Consider the following 12,666-nt stretch of genomic DNA (forward strand, 5'->3'; position numbering starts at 1 on the left):
GTTTAACAAAAAGGGTCTCATACTTTTTTTTCCTCAAATAATTTGGCGCCGTCTGTGGGGATTTTCTAATTAAAATTTTAGTTTCCTCTAGATCAAGAATTACATGGTCCTTTTGGTTAAAAAGTCTGGGGTTACGGTCTTAAAAGGAGACTTGCAAGAGTCTTTTGGTAAAAATCTCTCTTAAAAGAGAATAATGACTCACCATTTACTAATGGAATGTGTGCCAGGAGAATACTATATGGAGAAGATTTAGATAATTGACCAAATGAAATAATAATATATTGATGATCATTCCGAAGAATAAAGGAATAAGTTAAATAAGTCCCACATGGTTTATAAAATGTCAGACTGAAAACTGTTGAGTTTCGTCATCAATTGGTGCTTCTTCCAGTCAAGGAATATTTGCTTTCTATCTATCCTTTGCCGATCATTAGTAAGTCTTAAAATGTTCTAGATTCAAACATATAAAAGGTAGAATTTTACCCATATCTCACAGACCATCTGAGCTGCCATACCAAGTTAAAGTTTCTTCAACTCAATAGAAATACATGTTTCGTCTTCCCAAAAGTTGATTTGTCAGTCTATTTTAAACTTGTCCAAACTTTTGACACCTCAACTGCTACTTATTTATAGTTGTTTAGCAGCAAATTCCATAAATAAATGGAACTATGAATATGGATGAGAATTATTTGTTAATAACTACAACAATCGTGGTAAAGGATTGTCTTTATTATTTACTTGTAATGTGTGGGAAAATCTATGAAAGATTCCACGCTTCATACAAGGGAAAGGAGTATATTCACACAAGACTTATGAGGGAATACAAAGACATACCTTCTTGGTGATTTAATGTTTTGCTTCTGCATCATAACAGCTACAACAAACTAGACCCCAGGCTTGAACATAATCGCTGAATATGTCATGGGAATTATACTACCAGGAAAACCAATAGCAAATGTGTCACGATCCATTTCCATAATAGATCGTGATGGCACCTAACACCATTGTCAGGCAAGCCAACGCGAAAATATAATTAAGTTCTCATTTTACTTTCACCAAAAATAAGTGCCGCAATTCCTTAAGTTAAAGTAAAAACCATAAATGATCAACAATGTGTCAAAAATAATTATACAACCCCAAAATAATAGTCTGCTAATGTGTGTGCCAAGATCTGGTGTTACAAGTTGTGAGCAACTAGTAGAATATACAAAAGAATCAATCTATCCTACTGTCCGAAATAGAATAAACAGCTAAAATAAATAAGAGAGACTCCATCAAGCTATTGAATGGCATGGGAAGGGAAGCAGCTCACCGTAGAAGTCTCGAAATCTGCTCAGGGATGCGCACCGGACTGATAACTAGAGATACCTGCCTCAGATCCTGTACAATTAAGTACAGAAGTATAGTATGAGTACATAAACAATATGTACCGAGTAAGTATCCCGTCTAATCTCGAAGAAGTAAAGACGAGAGGTCGACTTGATACTTACTAGGGTCAAATAATATGAGAAAGAATTTATACTAAGCATGGATAATACAATTAATTAGCATTTCATGACAAGGTATAACAATTCCTTTTTCCAGATAATCATTGTTAATCATTTACATTTCAAGGCAGATACGAAGTTCGGTCCACAGAAAAATACTAAATAAAGCATGCGCAAGTACTGCCGAGGGTTGTACGGCCCGATCCAACATAAAAGTAAATTGTGCACTGCCGAGGGTCGAACGGCACGAACCATAGATGCATCTATTACTCTGCTCGCGAATCAAACATGCGACATGGTCAAACATAAATAAACACAACAATAGGCAGACAATAGTGTATATCTGGGAAGCAGTTACTCACAGAAATAATCACTTTCTCTTTAAAAGGCCAAGAAAGATAATGTTCCTCTTACTAGTCTCATTTACCTTAATTAACATGATTTATACAAATCCGAATTCAATATAAAGTTACAAAAATATCACATAGAACATGCTTTTGGGTCCTAGACTACTTGGACTTAGCATAATAGTAGCTACGCACGGACTCTCGTCACCTAGTGCGTACGTAGCCCCCGCATATAGTAGCAATTTATTCAATTATTACATCTATGGGAACAATTCCCTTTTACAAGGTTAGAAAGGAGACTTACCTCGCTCCAAAGTATACTTCCAAATGCCAAGAACGAGCCCAAACTCTCAATTTGGAGCCGAACGATCCAAAACTAGTTAAATGAGGTAGGAACTAGTCAATATAAGCTCACAAGATCGTATTCTAGCTATTTAAGCAATTTTCCAACCCTTAACACAAGTTTCCTAAAATTCGACTCCGGGCCCATGTGCCCGGATTCCGAAATTTTTCGAAGGAAGTTGTTCTCTATAACCTAAGGATCAATAATATATGATTTCTAATTCATTTCATAACAAATTTTGTGGTTAAATCTAACTTTTGTCAAAAACCTAGGTTTTGCTCTAACCCCTTGATTTTACCTAAATCCTAGTGTTTAATCTACCTAAGACACAAGTATTAAACTAAGAATAGGTGGGATAAACTTACCTCAAGATGCTAGGTGGAAGTCTTCTCTCAAAAGCTCCCAAAATCGCCAATGGAGGAGTGAAAAGTGGCAAAAATGACTTAGAACCCGTATTAAATGAAGCTCACTACTTCTGCGATTTCCGCATCTGCGGTCAGGGGACGCATCTGCGGTCCCGCTTCTACGAGAAATTGGACGCATCTGCGGAACCGGCCAAGCGGGCTGCGACCGCTTCTGCGGCTTAGGAGTCGCTTTTGCGGTTTTAGGCCTGGCCTACCTTGGCCGCATCTGAGATAGGCGGATCGCTTCTGCGGTCTCGCACCTGCGGTCGACTAACCGCAGGTGCGGTTATGATAGAAGCAGATGCTTCAGCCCTTCTCAACATTTCCAACTTCACTCGAGCCTCATCCGATTGATGCTTGGGGCTCCCGGGCCCCGCCCGAACATACCGACAAGTCTAAAATCATGAAACGGACCTACTCGAACCTTCGGAACGCTCGAAATAACGCTAAATCTAAGAATCACCCCTCTAAATCAATTGAATCAAACTTATGAACTTCAAGTTCTTAATTTTCCTTTAACGAGCCGAAACTCCCATAAACTACTCGGATTGACACCAAATTTTGCGGGGAAGTCTTAAATGTTATTTTGGACATGTACTGGGCTCCGGAACCAACATACGAGCCTGATACCAACGTGATCAATCATTAATTAGTTTCTTTAAATCTTTAGAATTTCAGTTTAACAATTTCTAATAAAAATTTATTACTCGGGCTAAGGACCTTGGAATTCGATTCCGGGCATACACCTAGGTCCCATATTTTCCCACGGACCCTCCGGGATCGTCAAAACACGAATCTGGGTCCGTTTGCTCAAAATATTGACCAAAGTCAAACTTAGCCTTTTATAGAAAATCCTAAGGAATCAAATGAGTATATTTCAACCCAACCTTTTCTAAATCCCGAACCAACCATCCCCATAGGTCGTAAATTAGTTAAAGCAAGCGCAAGAAGTTTTATTTAGGGGGACGGGGTTCTAAAAAGCAAAATGACCAGTCGGGTTGTTACATTTTCCACATCTTTAACAAACGTTCGTCCTGGAACGGACATAGAAAAGTACCTGAACTGCTGAATAAATGTGGATATCTGCTCCGCATGTCCTCCTCGGACTCCCAGGTCACCTCCTCGACTGGTTGGCCCCTCCACTGGACCCTCACCGCAAAAATCTTCTTGGACCTCAACTAGCGATCCTGTCTATCAATAATGGCAACTGGCTCCTCCTCATAACCCAAACTCTCATCCAGTTGAATAGTACTGAAGTCTAACACATGGGACAAGTCGGCATGATACTTCCGAAGCATCGATACATGAAAAACCGGATGAACTCCCGATAAGCTGGGGGTAAAGCAAACTCGTAAGCAACCTCCCCAACTCGTGTCAACACCTCAAAGGGGACAATAAACCTTGGGCTCAACTTGCCCTTCTTCCCGAATCTCATAATGCCCTTCATTGGCGAGACTTTCAAGAGAACCTTCTCGCCAACCATGAATGATACATCACGCACCTTCTGATTCGCGTAACTCTTCTGTCTGGACTGAGCTGTGCGAAGCCTCTCTTGGATTAACTTTACCTTGCCCAAGGTATTCTGCACCAAATCTGTACCGTATAACTTAGCCTCACCAAGCTCAAACCACCCGATGGGAGAACGACAACGTCGACCATATAAAGCCTCGTATGGTGCCATCTCTATGCTGGACTGATAACTGTTGTTGTATGCAAACTTCGCCAAGGGCAAGAACTGATCCCACTGCCCTCCAAAGTCAATCACACATTCTCTGAGCATGTCCTTCAGGATCTGAACTGTCCGCTCCGACTGCCCGTCGATCGGAGGATGGAATGTTGTGTTGAGCTCTACACGGGTCCCCAACTCACTCTGAACAACTCTCCAGAAATGGGAAGTGAACTGAGGGCCACTATATGATATGATGGAAATAGGCACACCGTGCAACCGGACTATCTCCCGAATGTAAATCTGAGCATACCTCTCTGCTGTATAAGTAGTCGCCACTGGAATGAAGTGGGCCGACTTGGTCAAACTGTCAACAATGACCCATACTGCGTCATACTTTCGCAAAGTCCACGGCAACCCAACTACGAAATCTATGGTAATGCACTCTCACTTCCACTCTGGTATAGGCATCTACTGAAGTAGGCCACCCGCCCTCTAGTGTTCATACTTGACCTGCTTGCAATGCAAACACCTAGCCACATACTCCACTATGTCTTTTTTCCTCCTCAGCCACCAATAATGCTACCTCAAGTTACGATACATCTTCGTAGCTCTCGGATGAATGGAATACCGCAAACTATGCGCCTCCTCTAGAATCCTCTCCCTCAGACCATCAACATTAGGAACACATAGACGACCCTGGAGTCGTAAAACACCATCCTCGCCAATAGAAACCTCCTTGGCACCTCCCTAAAGCACCGTCTCTCTAAGAACCACCAAATGTGGATCATCGAACTGCCGGGCCTTGATCTGCCCCAATAATGAAGACTGAGCAACAACACACGTAAGAACTTGGCTAGGCTCTGAAATATCCAACCTCACAAGTCTGTTAGCCAAGGACTGAATGTCCAAAGCTAGTGGCCTCTCCTCTGCTGGAATGAATTCCAAGCTACCCATACTCTCTACCTTCCTACTTAAGGCATCTGCGACTATATTTGCCTTGCCCGGATGATAAAGAATGGTGATGTCATAATCCTTCAGTAATTCAAGCCACCTGCACTGCCTCAAATTAAGATCCCTTTGCTTGAACAAATGTTGTTGTCACGACCCAAAAATCTCTCCGAAGGAGTCGTGATGGCACCTAGTCTCTAAACTAGGTAAGCCTAAAATTTACTGAAATAACATTGATATTTATTAACTTCAAATGAAATTTCTCTAAACAATTTACAATTCCCAAAACCGGTAGTACAAGTCATAAGCCTTTCTAGGAGTAGTCATACAACATAATTACATCACTATTCCGAAACAAAGGGAACAAATGGAAATAAGTACAATTGAAGGTGACTCTGAGGACTACGAATGCTGCAGCAGGTTTACCTTGAGTCTCCACCGCAACGAATAGCTACTATCGATCAAATACCTGGACCTGTACACAAAAATGTACAGAAGTGTAGTATCAGCACAACCGACCCCATGTGCTGGTAAGTGCCTAGCCTAACCCCGGCAAAGTAGTGACGAGGCTAGGACCAGACTACCAAATAAACCTGTGCAATATAGCGTACAAAAATAATACGAAGCAGGTACCGATAATGGCAACAATGATCAACCAATGATATAAAAAGCAGGTAACAAGAATACCAAAAATGTTTCTCAACAATTAATAAATACAAGTGCAATCATCTAATCAAGTCCTTCAAATATAAATCTTTCACCTATAAATCCTTCAAGTAATAATCTTTAAGATAATATGCTTTTCAATAAATATCTTTTGAATATATTTCCTTCAAATAAATCTCTTTCAAATAAGCATCTTTCGAATATAATTCTTTCGAGTAAAGGTCATTTTGTGACACCTCATTTTATAATCATAATTAATATAGGTCTTAACCCACTTTCATATTTTTCACGACATTTCGTGCCCATATTTATATCACAACGGCACGGACAACTCACGTACTATTAAACAAAACCATAATATTTTCTCTGGTACCTTGTGCCTATATCATAATCTGTCATTAATAAAAATCATCATATTTTTCTCGGCACCTTGTGCCCACATGTCTCCGTCTCACATTTCGCAACAACATTCTCATATTACTCAATTCATAGGGTCCATAACCCAATACAATTAAAAATGTTCAAAGAGCCTCATTTACTTAATATAAAGTAGAGTACAACTTCCAACCCAACTAGAAAATAAACAAGAAAAGATGAAGTTATTTTTAGAAATCGTTTGAATAAAGAAAATACCCTTTTTAATTAAAGTACAATTATTGAAAATTTAAGTATTGAAAACTTTATATAAATGCGGCGAGATATTGAAAACAATATGGCTTACAACACAAGGTATCACAACACAGTAAAGGACTCTAAACAATTAATACACTTGAAATGTTAATAACAAAAAAACCACAACAAATAGAAAGTGCACGGCACCACCCTTCGTGCTTTTACTCTCGTCCTCACCATACACGACATCACCCTTCGTGCTTTACACTCTTCCTCACCATACACGGCATCACCCTTCGTGATTTACACTCTTCCTCACCCAAGCAACATTCACAAAGCAATCCAGGCAAGGAAGTCAATAATATCAGGTATTAACAAGAAACCAATAAAGGAATATAAGGAAAGCCATAATTCAATTATCAACAAGAATCAGGAAAATAAAGGACAAGTGCACGGCATCACCCTTCTTGCTTTTACTCTCGTCCTTACCATAAAAATCAATATAATCTGCACGGCATCACCCTTCGTGCTTTAACACTCTTTCCTCACCATATGAATAATATAAATGTGCACGGCATCACCCTTCGTGCTTTATCGCTCTTCATCACCCAAGCAACAATCACAAAGCAATTTGGGCAAGGCAAAATAAAAAATATCACAATTTGAGCCAATGCTCTATAATGTTCAACAATTCAATTCTCAGCTTGAGCCAATGCTCTATAATGTTCAACAATTCAATCCAAGCAAGGGAATAATAGTACAACAATCAAATCCCGGCAAGGGAAACAATATCAAAACAATAACATCCCGGCAAGGGAAACAACATCAAAACAATAATATCCCGGCAAGGGAAACAACATCAAAACAATAACATCCCGGCAAGGGAACAACATCAAAACAATAATATCCCGACAAGGGAAACAACATCAAAACAATAATACTTCCAAAAGTCATATTCCTCAATAGAAACTATCATATAGAGCATATACACTACGAAACGGAGTCAGGTTAATCAAAGTATAAAACTCACGGGCATGCTTGACACCAACGTATAGATACTCGTCACCATGCCTATACGTCGTACTCCATAATTAACATGTAACAAATAAGACACAATTCCTAATCCCTCAAGCTAAGGTTAGACCAAACACTTACCTCGCTTTGTAACCAATTCAAAATTCCAACAAGTCTTTGCCTCGCGAATTCGTGCCCGAAATTCTCAAATCTAGTCATAAACAATTCGATTCAGTCAATAAAAATTATAGGAATTAATTCCATATGAAATTCTACATTTTCCATTAAAATCCGAAATTGCGCTAAAAATTTGCCCGTGGGGCCCACGTCTCGGAACCCGACAAAAATTGCGGAATATGAAACCTCATCCAACCACGAGTCTAACCATACCAAAATTACTAAATTTCGATAACATTTTGACCCTCAAATCCTCAAATCTATCAGAGAGAGTTTTCAAACTTTTCCAACTAAATTCACAGATTTAGTATCAAAACTAGTAATAGATTCGGGTGATCTAACCAAAATTAAGTTAAGAACACTTACCCCGTTGTTTTCTCTGAAAATATCCCGAAAATCGCCTCTTCCCGAGCTCCAATTTGACAAAAATGGTAAATGGGACAAAGTCCCATTTTCAGAAATTAAGAATCTGCCAAAAAAATGTCGGGGGCACTGTTCACGCGTTCGGGGTACTGTTCACGGGTACTGTTCACGGGGTACTGTTCATGATGCTGTAAAAAAAACAGCAGCTTCCCAAAGAGAATTTCAGCAGTTGTTTCTACCCGTTGACCTTCCGAAATCCACCCGAGGCCCTCTGGACTTCAACAAAATACACCAACAAGTCCTAAAACATGATGCGGACTTAGTCGAAACCTCAAATCGCATCAAATAATGCTAAAACCGTGAATCACATCCCAATTCAAGCCTAATGAAACTAAGAACGTCCAACTTCTATATTCGATGCAAAAAACCTATCAAATCAAGTCCGATTGACTTCAAATTTTGCACACAAGTCATAAATGACATAACGAAGCTATAAAAATTTTCAGAACTGGATTCCGATCCCGATATCAAAAAGTCAACTCTCCGGCCAAACTTAAGAAATCTTTAGCCTTAGATTTCTAGATTCCGTTAAATAGCGATAATTTGATCTAGGGACCTCCAGATTCGCTTTCGGGTATATGACCAAGTCCCAAGTCACGATACGGAACTACCAGAATGGTCAAAACTTTTATCCGGGTTCGTTTGCTCAAAATATTGACCGAAGTCAACTTAGTTGAGTTTTAAAGCTCTAGGTCCCAATTTAGTCCATTTTTCACATAAAAACCTTCCGAAAAATTATACGGACTGCGCACGCAAGTCGAGAAATTATTGATACCGCTTTTCAAGGTCTTAAAAATACTGAGATGGTTATTTAATTTAAAGATGACATTTTGGGTCATCACATTCTCCACCTCTAAAACAAATGTTCGTCCTCGAACGTACTAAGAATTATTCTCAAGTTACCAAATTGATGATTTTACTTTTACACAATTATTCGTGGTTGATCCCACATTATCGCATTCGACATAAGTCCGACAACACCATTTCAATTGAGATCATTTCCTTTATCCATATTCGTAAACTTCAAAAACCAAATTGCTTACACTCTAATCATTTCTAGAAAGGTCCGATTTTTACGTCAACACACGATATTAGTCCAGACTGGCTATAGCAACTCGTGCCTACGCACCCATCAAATACGGGGTATTACATTCTCCCCCAATTAGGGTCATTCATCATTGAATAAGAAGTAGAGTCCGTCTTCAAACACATAATGTAACTTATCTCTTTCTTTGCACATCTCAATATCCCAAATTTTTCTAACTCCCAAATTTTCAGAAATTTCGGCAGAGTCTCCCCTGTAATTGGGCCTATTCACCTGTCAGAGTAACACCCAAACAACTCCTAACAACATGTCCACAACCCAACAACGCACCACAAAGTATATATATCAATAACACTAATCTTCGCATTACAAGCACACCATTATCACAATGATATTTTGACATAAAATGTATCATATGTATGACCATAACCACATCTCTGGTCTTAATGGTTGTTCATAATAGATTACAACATCGCCAATTAACCTCATGTTAACAAAATTTCGTTTCAAACCTCCAGATTACTAACAACAAAGCATGGAGATCTTATAATTACTTACCCGAAGTTACGAGTCACAATTTAACGCCACTTTGCTCTCACCTTGTAGGCTAAAATTCAATAGTCACAATACAATTTTGGCAAATTATGCACAGAAATATTCATGCAAGAATTTTCAAATAAGCCTAATAGGCATGACTCCCTACAAGTGCTACAACACAAATTTTAATTTCACAAAAGGAGAATTTAAACACATAAAATTTTCACCACCAGGACCTCGTCCTTATATAACATACACCGCAGCTTGTAGACCGGTTTAAATATTTCATATCATATAAAAATGTGAGGATCTCATCCTCAACTCTGAATCACAAGTATTTTGCACATTGTGCCAACTAAAATTCTCCATTTCCTTTCTTCCTTCTTTCAAATAAATTCGGTTAAAGAAAATCACAACATACAATGATCCCTCTTGCCGGTAGGGCATATAATTTACAATGGAAATCAATTATTTAGAAATTACATCAAACTCATTGAATTGATTAACAAGAGTCACTTTTAGCCTCACAACTATTTTTAGTGACCAACACATAATGATAGACATAACTATCTCCATATAATCTCCCAACAGAAGTATTCACATATGTAGATTTAAGAATTACGAAACTCACTCATAAGTGGAGCACAATAGGAGAACTTTCCTCGATACTCAAAACCGAATCAAGTTAAGGAAATTTTGACTTTATAATAATTCGAGACCGTACTTATAATGATACCGTCTGGTGTAGCAATCTCAGCCATACCATAGAAATTATATCAACGGACTGGGTCTCCACCTCTAGGAGTCTCACCTCCACCTATAATATCCTGACCTCTACGTATGGTTGGTCATGTAAGTGGAGTAGTAACTGCAATGGGTCATGTAGCCTGAGTGCTTTGACGAAATATGTCTCTCACAATTTTAGGATAATTTCTCAAGATGTTCCTAGTATCACCATTTTCATAACAACCCATCCGCAGTTCGACTGCTCATACTAAGTCTGTACCGGATAACTTAAATAACCATTGCAGGAAATTTCATGCCACTGGTACATTAAAAGATGATTGCCCCACGTAAGTGCCCTGATTAACTAGAGCACTATGAGTATTCTGAAATTGTTTCCATGTCCCTGCTGATACTGAAATGTAGAATTATTAATGATGCGGGAATACCAAAAGTCCCATCATCATTCCTTTCAATTATCAGATCTTAATCATATACAAGTTTCGACAAACCTTTCAATACCACATATATACAGCTCAAGACAAAACTAATATAACACATGACCCCACAATTTGAGCGTTGATAGGATACTCCCCTCACTTAGCACGAAGCCATATGAAACATTCTGATGCTTCACAATACTAACCTTTATCGCTCGTACGACACTGGTCATAAGACACCTCAAGCTATTTACTTGGCGCATGTCATTCTCGTGACAGTTAAACTCGCCTCTTCCAGTGTCTCGGCTTGCTAGTAAATACCATTCGCTAAATAGAAATCTCATACGAAACACATAATCTCTAATATGACCAACTATTTTTAGATCTACATCCACATGTGATGATTAGGCAACCAATTAAACCTTCTTAAGATATTACTTATCAACCAAATGTCAGACTCTGATACACCCCCATGCGCACAACTGAAAGATCTCTTTGCGCTTCCGTATCTTCAATTCTGAACGACACGTGTTAACAATGGTTGAGTAGCCCTGGTTCTCTTATAACCTTTTACGGCATCACAAACCATTGGCGTAGTGTGCAATTCCATACATGAGTGGATGCAAAAGAACATAAGATATATGCTTCAAACTGAATAAATGTCGCACGATAAGGAATGAATGAAGTGGAAATTTTTCCTACTAGTTCTGTAGCCTCTCGAAGATAAGTACAGACGTCTCTGTACCGATCCGCAAGACTCTACTAAACTCGCTTATGTCTTGTAGCACCTATGAACCTAGAGCTCTGATACCAACTTGTCACGACCTAAAAATCCCTCCGAAGGAGTCGTGATGGCACCTAGTCTCTAAACTAGGTAAGCCTAAAATTTACTGAAATAACATTGATATTTATTAACTTCAAATGAAATTTCTCTAAACAATTTACAATTCCCAAAACCGGTAGTACAAGTCATAAGCCTTTCTAGGAGTAGTCATACAACATAATTACATCACTATTCCGAAACAAAGGGAACAAATGGAAATAAGTACAATTGAAGGTGACTCTGAGGACTACGAAAGCTGCAGCAGGTTTACCTTGAGTCTCCACCGCAACGAATAGCTACTATCGATCAAATACCTGGATCTGTACACAAAAATGTACAGAAGTGTAGTATCAGCACAACCGACCCCATGTGCTGGTAAGTGCCTAGCCTAACCTCGGCGAAGTAGTGATGAGGTTAGGACCAGACTACCAAATAAACCTGTACAATATAGCGTACAAAAATAATACGAAGCAGGTACCGATGATGGCAACTATGATCAACCAATGATATAAAAAGCAGGTAACAAGAATACTATAAATGTTTCTCAACATATAATAAATACAAGTGCAATCATCTAATCAAGTCCTTCAAATATAAATCTTTCACCTATAAATCCTTCAAGTAATAATCTTTAAGATAATATGCTTTTCAATAAATATCTTTTGAATATATTTCCTTCAAATAAATCTCTTTCAAATAAGCATCTTTCGAATATAATTCTTTCGAGTAAAGGTCATCTTGTGACACCTCATTTCATAATCATAATTAATATAGGTCTCAACCCACTTTCATATTTTTCACGACATTTCGTGCCCATATTTATATCACAACGGCACGGACAACTCACGTACTATTAAACAAAACCATAATATTTTCCCTGGTACCTCGTGCCTATATCATAATCTGTCATTAATAAAAATCATCATATTTTTCTCGGCACCTTGTGCCCACATGTCTCCATCTCACATTTCGCAACAACATTCTCATGTTACTCAATTCATAGGATCC

Source organism: Nicotiana sylvestris, chromosome 8 (genome assembly GCF_000393655.2).
Source record: "Nicotiana sylvestris chromosome 8, ASM39365v2, whole genome shotgun sequence".
In the NCBI taxonomy this organism is placed as follows: Eukaryota; Viridiplantae; Streptophyta; class Magnoliopsida; order Solanales; family Solanaceae; genus Nicotiana; species Nicotiana sylvestris.